Genomic DNA, 11,333 nt, shown 5'->3' with positions numbered 1-11,333 from the left:
TTCTCTCTAGCACTTTCTTCCTTTGATGTATTTATAAAATACCTTATGCTCCTTAATTCTTTCCCCGACAGAAATAGTTTGCTACAAATTACTTCACTGTCAATGTTCCTGCAAAATTTTACACTTCTAAGTCACATGCAAATTTTCTGTGATTTATTAAAAAAACCCCAACAGTCTATGCAAAGAGAAGGAGCTCATTATTAAAAAAAAAAAAAAAAAAGGGGTGTAGGGGGGAAGCTAGAAGAATTTTCCATTTTTTGCAAAAGGTCCATAGCATAGACCTGCAAATTATACCATTTCATAAATTACTTGCTCTGGACTACTTGCATCCTAAACTGGGAGAGCATTATGCTGCATCCTGTGTGAACACACGATACTTTCACACAGAATAGAAGAGAAATTGCTTCTTGGTGCTTGTAGCATTATATAGCATTTAATCATTACTATATTTGCTGTATCAGCCTTGACATTGCTTAAAAATTCAACATAATCCTTACCGACATTTTAGTCCTGCCTATTTGAGAATTAAGTGTACCAAGTTCCTTGCCAGTTACACAAAGTTACATCACTGTTTCCACACTGGCAACCCTTGAGCAAACTTTTCTTTTTTCCAGTGTCTCATGACTTTTGCAGGCTTCATAGTACAGTTTCCAAGTACTGCATCTAGGCTTTGAGAGACTATCAAAGCAGCAATCCCAGCTCTTCTTTTGGTCTTTACTTCTCTTTTCCCAAGAATATTGTATCATTTGCCAAGTTAGGCAAGGAAAGGTGTATTTAAATGGTGAGAAAAGTCATGCAACTCTGTATGAAATAGTTGTTCTGTTAGTAATAAATTGAGCTTAAATTGCAGATGTTCTTGTGCTTTCACATGTAATTTGCTTCTCAGCATGGGTGTGTGCATCCAGAGATCCACAGTTCTGCAGAAAAGCAGACTGTTTTCAAATAAGTTTACTTAATAAAGGCTATTTGAAAAATTACTTACCAGAGGGTACTATCAAAAAAGCACATTAGCACCAATATCTATCAATTTTTTTGTGTAGTAAATTATCCAATTTCCATTACAACTGATGGAGTGCAGCAATTAGAGGATTTCATATGAGACGATATGAATTTTATTAGCTGATGTCTTTGCTGAAACTAAAGCTGAAAAATTCACAGGAGCATTCCTACTTACTGTGATCTCACACTTTAAATGAGATCCTTCATCTTACTTTTTTCAATCAGAGTAAATGCAATTATACTGAATTTTCTGAGACTCAACTGTCATTGTACTGAGTCTTCCATGTGTTTAAACCTGAACAATGCATGATGAATTGCAGTTCAGTGCACCTGAACCTGCAGTCCCAATGAAGTTCTGTAGGTAATTTAAAGATGGATAGGTTCTGGTAACACCTGGTTTTTGAGCTCAAAAAAGTGATACTTTTATGGAAAAGCTTTTGCTTTCTTTTGCTTCACTTTGACTCTTTTAACCAAATGCTCCTTGCTTCCAATACAGATACTAGAAGTATCAGTAGACAAGACAAAGAAAGTGAGATCAGGTATTGATGCTAAATGAGTTTCAGCTAAGTAACTGCTGGTGAAATAATTTTCATAAATAATATTTTAAGTGCTCTGATCTGCCACTTTTCTTATTGAGGGATAAGTTTTCAGATGCTGCTCTTCTGAGAAATATCTTTAGATCCTTTTCCAGCCATGACCAATGTGTGACGTAGAGAGAGCTGAAAACAAGAAGGGACAGAAAGAAGTTTTTCCTACAGTTTTCTGGGGTGGGGTCATCTGAAGGAGCCATTGTGTATAAATTTCTGGAAACATTCCGAAAAAGATGAAAAGCTCATTTTCCCTTGCTGACACAAGGTTTCTTTTTTTCTGTGCAAGCTTGAGAGAGCAGATCAATACTTCGTAATATAAAAGGGTGTATGTCAATACTATGACAGAGTGTTCTCATGTTTTTGACATTTGCACCAAGCACATGTAATGTACTTCTTATTCCATAATCTTACAAACAACTTCTGAGAATTCAGTAAGCTATGTAACTAGAAGTGCAAGTCAAACATAACTGCAGCATTTCCGTTTGTGTGCTTCATGATTTAAAATGAATGTATAAAAGGTAAAATGCAAAGTCATCTTTGCAGCTAGTTTTATAAGTTAAGGAAACTTGACTGTGATTACATGAAAGAAAATTTAAATAGACTAAATCAGGTCAGATTTTAACCCTAATAAAATAAGGCCAAGATTTACTTTTAGAATTTTATGTACTACACTCTTATGCAGCAGAACTGTCCCAAACCTAAACGGAAACAGTGAATGGAGAATTAAGAATTAAAATTACATTAGTTTGAAAATTTACAACTCGTTCTAAAATGGATAAGGCATGCAGCTAAAAGCTAAAGCAGAAGATAGAATTAATAGCTTTTGGCTTTGGTATTTGCCTTCTCCATCTTTTGCACGAGTGAAGAAAAGAGGCAGAAATTTTTTCCCTTCTCTTATTTTATATGGTGAATTATTTTCTTTTTGCATTCATCCATTCTCCCCATCTTCTTTTCGTCTGTTTTAAAGTGTTGCACACAGAGTTCTCCCACTCTCTGAGCCCTGTGTAGTATCACAGTTTCAGCAAGAGGAAGCAGTAACGATTTAATGTGTGCCAGGACTTTGTCAGTCTAGTTCCCTAGGACCTTTTTTCTTCTCTTTCTCTCTTAGAGTGCTCCATGATGAGACAGAATGGCAAAAACTAGATAGGAGGGAATGCCTTAACACTAGTAGCATGATAGATTCATGCCTAGTTCTATTTATTCCCTGGCTCTGACAGAAACTTCACAACTTTGAGTGACTCAGTCATCCTGAACTTAGTTTCTCACATGTAAGAAGACACTATTTCTTTGTCTGCATAGACAGTCATTGCACAGGCAGGTAAATCTCTACATGGCTTGACATGAGTGATGCACACTGTGGAGGTGTAGGCAATATTTCTTTCAACTGCCAGAAGAAAAAAGTAGTAGAGAACTCACAGATTGCTTTTTTTGTGTTTATGAAATTTTTGGTTAAGACCTGACTATGAACAAGTCTGGGGATGTAATAGTACCAAACAGACAGAAATTCCCTATGTTCTTGGAAACAATGGTGCTTGGAAACAATAAGGAAAACATTTCAGATTGATGTTTCAGTCCTCCTCTTTCCTTTCATTATTTTGCTTACAAGGATTTTTTTGAGCAGCCGTAAATTTTAAGGACAGATTTTAAGACATAAGGATCATCTAGTTTGATCTTTGCCTAACACAGGCCACAAAATTTCACCAATAATTCCTGTAGTGGAACATATCATCTTCCCTTAAATTGTAAGTGAATACTGTCAAGCCCAATAACTTGTGGTTTACTAGAGCATAAAAACATCCTGTCTCAATTTAAGGAATCCTGGGGATGATGAATTTCCTTCTTCCTTGGCAATGGATGGTTACTGTCACGGCAAACCACTTGTTTCTAATTACTGCTCTGAACCAAAACCAAATACTGGGCTACCATGTGATACTGGTGAGTATGGCCTGGGAGTTTGTCACACCCACAACAAGGAACAAAATATTCTGCTTTCTATCTTTGCATATGTCCTTTGCTGGCCTTTTATAACTATGTTTTAAGGGTTTTATGCTATGGTTGGCTCCAGTTCAACCCTTACTTTACTTTCATCCTGTTTAATGCTAAACCACATTTAAATTCACTCTTTCTCAGGCCTCACAAAAGCAGTCCCAGACCACAGAAAAGAGAAGGCAGGAATTATCTGGTATGTCATGGGCTGTAACAGACAGTGCACTGTGTGATGATCATGCTTTTTACTCATGTAAGATTATGTGTTAGGAGAAGAACTATGGTAGCACAATTCAGTTGTGAAACTCAGAGCTATCTGCATTGTGAGCCAAGCATCTGCCAAACATAAACTTACTGGCTTCTGCATAAATCACACTTGGACTTCAACTACCAGACACCACTGGTCTCTAAGCCTGCCTGATTGCATCAGACACAGAGGATCATGGAGCAGCACTGTGTCAACACAGTGGATTCCAGAAATATTAGTGTTGTTACAGGGAAACTTCAAATTGAAGAAAGATACATACAAATGCAACAGTCATAACAAGTCCATTCCCAATGTATTTCCATACTCTTTTGACTTTTAAAAAAGAAAGGAACAAATCCCCTAACCTCTCCCACGATGAAATCCCACGGATGGAGTTTCTTTATTCTCTTTATGAGCTGTTGATTTTCCATTCTCATTGTTAATCTGTGATCAGCAAAATCATGTTTTTGCCTTAGAAATAGATGTTTTAAAGTATTGCTACAAAGTCTATCTCAATAGTGCAGTAGCTGCATTAACAAACCAAGGGGTCTAAATCTGTGTGCACTGATGAGGGTCAAAATGCTATTTTGGGAGAGTCAGAGTCTAAACAGAAGAAAAACCAAATGTTAATTAACAAAGTACATATTGAAACAAACAGTAAGATTATTAATTAGCAACATAAATATTAGTTAATATATAGTGTATAAAACCCCTTTTTTTTAATGTTTAAAAAAAGGAAATGGAAGTAAGGTAGCTAATGCTATAAAATTCTGGAAAATTAAGAGGATCACAACTAACTGTTGTGCTTTTATGCAAAAATACTGGAATATTAATCTACTCTTACAAAACAGATGAAAATATTCTTTCCTTCTTTTAGTCCACTGAATTTGCTTACAGCACATATGTGAACTACTGTATTACTCTTTCAAAATATGAAGGAGTGCAATACTTACTGGGGAATTTACAGTGATGAAACACTTACACAAGCACAAGACTTGGCCTTTCTCTAAATGCCTGTGTTGCATAGCTCAAATATTGACTTAACTACAAACACCCTCAGCCTGTAATTTTAGACATCAAGAACAAATATATGAAATATGTCTTGGAAAAGAACACTGAAAGCAGCAGTAGTACATAAGTGACTATTCTGTACAGAAAGGAATAATACTATTTTTCAAGAACACTTGAGCTAAAATTCATTTATATAATTTTGCTTTTTCAAAAAAAAGAAATGAAAAACAACTCAAGATCTGCTTGTTAATATTAAGTCCTTCCCAAAGAAAGGGGGAATCAAATTTTTTGCATAGTAAAATAATCATCCAGATGGCAAAAACAACCCACCCTGAAAATAGTAAATGTTAAGATGAAGACTCTGTTTCTTGAGGTCATCATCAGTAACAGTTTCATAACAACTCTTAAAACTTTCAGCCTTAAGGATACCAGAACAGTTTAGTGAACTTTAGCCAAACTGTGTATTGCTAATCTATTATTCTAGAAATGTGTGACTGCAATACAGTCCTGGGTTTATGATTGACCTGGCCCTGTTTGACATGAAAATACCAGAAAAGAAATAGCAGTTAACTTGTTGTTTTTTTTTTTTTTTTCATAGAACTCCTCTGCTTTCAGAATTCATTATTACATAAATATAGATAATGTAGGAAATATTTTAATGAAGACATTCGTATGTTACATAAATTCATCTTCTGATCCACATTATTTTTTTCATACATAAAGAAGAGCAAATTATTAGGGCAATTTACTACATACAAACGATTAAAAGGCTAATCACTTTAGTGAACTGAGATTTAAGTAGTAATTTCCTTCTCCAAGAAAGTATGTATATGTATTTTGTGAATATTTAAGCAAAATAAAATATGAAGCTACTTAATCTACAGTTTAAAACAAATGCATGGACTCAGAAACAAGAACTTGAAATACAGATGTTCTGAAGCAAAATAAGAATGGACATAACAAAAAAGAGCATGATACTTGATGTTGGAAGACATTATTAATAAAATCTGATCTAACTACCCAAAAAATTGCAGACATGAACACAATGAAATGTTGTGTGGAGCTGAAAATACATAGGATAGGTAATTATTTAAGGTAAATTATGGAGAAAAGTCAAAGCAGAATGGGAAAAAATGGGCAAATAAGGTTTACATTCACACAGTCAGTGGCAATTTTTAAAAGAATTAAAATAATATGTGTATTTTTCTGTCACTACAGTCTCATACAAAAGGAGTCCACACTGCTTCTAGGTCATGAATGACAAAAGCTCTCTAAATCAGAAGGTCCCTCTCTGTGCCCAGAAAAACTTGTGAATACAGATAGAAAGCTATTAACAACTACTTCCTCATAGCAAACAAATTCCTAAATAATTCTCTCCCTCTATAACCTGTAACAGAGTTGCTGTCAGGTATTACTCTCAGGAATGCACTGGTAAAGGGCTCAGATACTTTTGGATCTCATATACTCTACTTTTTTGCATTGTGGAACAACACAATTTTTTTTTTTTATCATAGCAGGTGACTGCATGACTTTCTCCATAGTTAATATTACATGATTTATCCCTCCTCAATACTTCTTAGGATTACACTGAATTCATAGATTAAACTAAACTTCTTTGCCAGCTAAGCTTTTTATTTTATTTTAACTGCATCCTAGCAAGACAATCAATATATTGTTCTTAACAAACTAAGCCCCCTCTACCCAGAATTATTATCTCCTGAAAAGTGGATGTCAGGGAATGGAGTGAACACCACAAGTTTTCAGATACTTTAAAATTTCAACCAACAAACTAGTTAAGCAAAATTTGCATATAGTCATTGCATAAGCAAAAACCTGCATTTGCATGCACCAAGATTACATTTTCCCACCCTTATGCGAGATTCAGCTGACAAGAACAGCAAATTAAAAATTCTTGCTGTAAATATTTTTGGAAATGTAATGATCATATGCTTTTTTAACAAATAATGGATGCGAATCCCCTTAAATTCCAGATGAATAATAGAAAACTGACTAGAATACTAGTCAGATTTTCTTAACCTGAAAAATACATGAAAGCATTTAATTCATAATTGAAAAAAAACAATACACCACCCGGGCATAAGTAGCTATAGGTTCTTGTGAAGGTTTCTTGAACTAAACCTGGAGGTTTATAAAACATATGCACAGCTCCCATTGAAATTAGTGACTGGATTCCAGTTGGACTTGATCTGCCAGCAATGCAAGGCAGCTACAAATCTAATTCAGAAAATCAGTCTGCAATCATCTGTCTGAAACACTATATTTGATGTAAGGCATATTAACTAAATATTAGAATCTGTTAAGTATTAGGAAGAAAATCTTGATGTTTGTACTTTATACACTGTCAGTCCTCTCTTTGGAAGATAATAATTTCAGTCACGGGTAGTTTTGTTTGAGATTTTAACATAGTATAATATATTCTGAGTTGCTTATTAAATTAAAAATAAAAAAGCAAACAACAACAGTGAACTTCAGAGTGAGATTATTACATTTTACAAAATACTGTATCGCAAAGGCAGTATAATATTAACACCCCCCCATACTAATTTCATAGCCTTTCAGGAAAAATTAATGGGTTTAATATATGGAAAAATCATTCTATCATAGACACTGAAAATTTAGTCATATTTGTTTTGAACTGTGTTTATGTTGTCATCTAGAGCCCTAAGAAAGAGAGCAAGTAGCAATTTATTTTTGGAAGTTATAAAAGGCAAAATAGCGTAGATATCTTTTAAAGGCCACAGTAAAATACCCAGAAGAATACACACCACAGCTCTAGGAAAAAAAAAGACTCTCTGTGTGTAACAATTTTGAACATGCCACTCTTGGAAAAATACAGTAATTTATGTTCAAGGTAATTAAACTGGTGAGACAGGAAGAGATGGTCCAAGGTAAGTTTAGAGAAAAAGTCCTTTGGATTGGAGATTTCTATTCTAAAATGCATGTTTCACTTGTACTGTAAATGAAGATGCTTATCATTACAAAAGATCTTTTATTACAAAACCAGAGTTTCATGGGATTAAAATGGAATTAATAGGTTTTTAGGGTTTTGTTTTGTTTTGTTTTCTTTCTCTTTTTTTTTTTTTTAACAGAATGAACAGCCACAAGAATACTAAAAATTTAACAAGGGATGCTCAGATAAGATTAAAGGAAATATATGCCACACTGTGTTATGTTGATTTTGGCTGGACACTAGTTGCCCAAAATTACTCTAGCCCTCCTCTCCTCAGCTGAGCTGGGGAGAGAAAATACAACCAAAGGCTCTTGGGTTGGGAGAAGGACAAGAAGGACTTTCCATCCCAGAGAAAACAGACTCAACTCATGGAATATAATTTAGTTTATTAAGCAAAATGTTAATGTATTAATCAAATCCTAGTAGGGTAATGTGAAGTAAAACCTAAACCTTAAAAGATTCCTCCCATCGCTCCCTTCTTCCCAGGCCCAACATCACTCCTGATTTGGCTTTACTTCCTCTCCCAGCAGTGCAAGGGGTTAAGGAATGGGGGTTGCAGGCGGTTTATCACACGTTGTTTCTGCTTTTCCTTCCTTCTCTCATTCTTCCCCTGCTTCAGCATGGGGTCTCTCCCATGGGAGACTCCTCCACAAACTTCTCCAGTTTGATTGCAACTTTCCATAGGTTGCGGTCATTCAGAAACAGCCTGCTCCAGCATAGGTCCACCATGGGGTCCCAAGTCCTTCCAAGCCAACCTGCTCCAGCACAGGCTCCTCTCTTCACTGGGACACATCCTGCCAGATACCCGATCCAGATACCCCAAGGAGACACTTCCATCTTTGGATGTATCCACTTACTCTCTAGCAGGGTCCTCAATGGGCTGCAGGGGAGTATCTACTCCACCATGGACCCTCCATGGGCTGCTGGGGCACAGCTCCCTCACCATGGTCTGCACCATGGGCTGCAGGGGAATCTCTGCTCCAGCACCTGGAGCACCTCCTCCCTCTCCTTCTTCCCTGACCTTGGTGTCTGCAGGGCTGTTTCTCTCATATATTCTCATTCCTCTCTCCAGCCACTGCTGCCTAGCAGTTTTTCACCCTTTCTTAAATGTTATCCCAGAGGCCTTGGCCAGACCCGGCCTTGTAGCAGTCTTGGAAACAGCTGGAATAGGCTTTGTTGAACAGGGGGGAAGTTTGTCATGGAAACCACCCTTGTAGTCCTGCCATTGCAAAAGTTTTCCATACAAACTTAATGCAATCACACAAAATCATTCAAATTACTGTTTGCTTAACTTTAGATATAGCAGTATTTTGCTGGATTAGGTGCATGGATATGAATCTTTCTCCAAAGTAAAGATTAGGCAATCAGAAATAGCAATTACATGGTTTTGAAATACTGGTTTGTTAAATTATATTTATTTATATTCTTACACTGTTGGAAATACGCAGAAAATAATGATTCTGAGCACATGGAGAAATGTAAAGCAGTCTGAAGTTGCGAGCTGAAGCCCTAAACTGTGAATTTCAATGTCAGTATAGTACAATTGAACCCCTGTTAGTAATACATACATATGTATGTATGTATAGAACAGAAGTCAACCAGTAGAACAACTGCTGAATGCACAATCTGAAGACAAATATATAGTCTATATGTTTGAAGAGATAAAAGCTCTAAGGGAGTGCTCACTTTTGCAGGAAAAAAGTCAATAATTTTCTAACTATATGGTAATTTTTATGAACATAAATGGATGGTAAATAACTGAAAATTTCTATATGACCAAATGATAATTATGTTTTATATTTGAAATAGTCATCAAGAAATTGAAGCAGGTAATTAAATTGACTCATCTACTTTCATCAAATTTGTAAAACTACATAATAAAGTCAGTCAGAAACATGAATTTGGGGTATACACTCTTCCCTGGAAATTGCTGAAATTACATTGTTTATAAATAAATATGTGAGACTATTTGCATATGTAGAATCCAAAGAGCTTTATATTAGGCAAGGCCACTAATTTCAGCAATGTTAGCCCAGGTGACAGTCATTGAAGGTCTCTGCCTAGGTTCATATGAGGGACTAGCCTATCCCACCCCAAAACAGTCATAGTACAGGCTCAGTCTGGCACCTTTCACCACAATATTCCCCCAGTGCTGAAGAAAAGTAGTAACACTGTGACCAAACAAACAGCTGGTAGCATAGTGGTGTGCGTGGAAGGACCTTTCTTTGAAAGATGAGCATTCGAGTACTTGAAGAGCAGCACAAAGGAATTCCTGCCTCTTCAGTCAGCAAATAATCTTCATCTAGATCTCAAATGCCTGTATGCAAGTGCATGTAGCATGGGAAATAAACAAGAGGAGTTAGAGAGGTGTGCTATGATCTTATTGGCATCACAAAGATGTGGTGGGATGGCTGCTATGACTGGACTATAAAAATGGAATGATACAGGCTCTTTAGGAGGGTCTGGCAAGGGAGACAAGGAGGGGATGCCATGCTCTGTGCCAGTGACCAGCTGGAGTGCATGGAGCTCTGAATGCCTGGGGACAGATGAGAAGTTGACCAAGAGACACCAAGCGTGTGATGCAGTGCACATGCTGGAGGGAAGGGATGCCATCCAGAGGGGCCTTGACAGACAGGAGAGGTGGGCCCGTGTGAATCTCATCAAGTTGAACAAGGCCAAGCGCAAGGTCCTGCATCCAAGCCGGGTCAATCCAAAACACAAATACAGGCTGGGCAGAGAATGGATCAAGACTAGCTGAGGAAAGGACTTGGGGGAGATGGTGGATGAGAAGCTCGACTTGGCAATTTGCAATCATAGCCCAGAAAGCCAACCACATCCTGGGCTGCTTCAAAAAAGATGTGACCAGCAGGTCGAGGGAGGGGATTTTTCTCCTCTGCTCTTGTGAGACCTCATCTGGTGTGCATGCTTTGGGCTGGAGCACCTCTCTGCTGAAGACAGGCTGAGAGTTGTTCAAACTGAGGAAGAGAAGGCTCTGGGGAGACCTTATAGCACCTTCCAGTGCCTAATGCAAACCTACAAGAGAACTGGAGAGGGACTTTTTACAGGGGCAGTGACAGAATAAGGACATTCAAACTGTAAGAAGGTAGGTTTTGATTAGATATTAGGAAGAAGTTCTTTACTGTGACCATGGTGAGACTCTGGAATAGGTTGCCCAGAGAATCTGTGGATATCCCACCCCTTGAAGCATTCAAGGCCAAGTTGGATGCAACTTTTATGCAACCTGGTGTAATGAAAGGTGTCCTACCTATGGCAGGGGATTGAACAAGATGATCTTTAAGGTCCCTTCCAACCCAAATAATTTTATGTTTCAATGAAATAACTGCCCTTCCAATTTTCCTTTCCTTTTACTTTGAAATTTCACATTTCCACCCCCTGGGTAGAATTTGTCTCTCCTCTTATACAGGACTTACTTGATCTTCCTTTTTGTCAGCAAGTATAACATAGTCCATGTAAAATTTTATAAAATAAAACCAAATTTCAAGATGATACGTCAACTGGCTTAATGGAA

The sequence above is a fragment of the Corvus moneduloides genome, chromosome 4, assembly GCF_009650955.1.
Source record: "Corvus moneduloides isolate bCorMon1 chromosome 4, bCorMon1.pri, whole genome shotgun sequence".
Taxonomy (NCBI): Eukaryota; Metazoa; Chordata; class Aves; order Passeriformes; family Corvidae; genus Corvus; species Corvus moneduloides.
Note: the sequence above shows the minus strand (reverse complement) of the source record.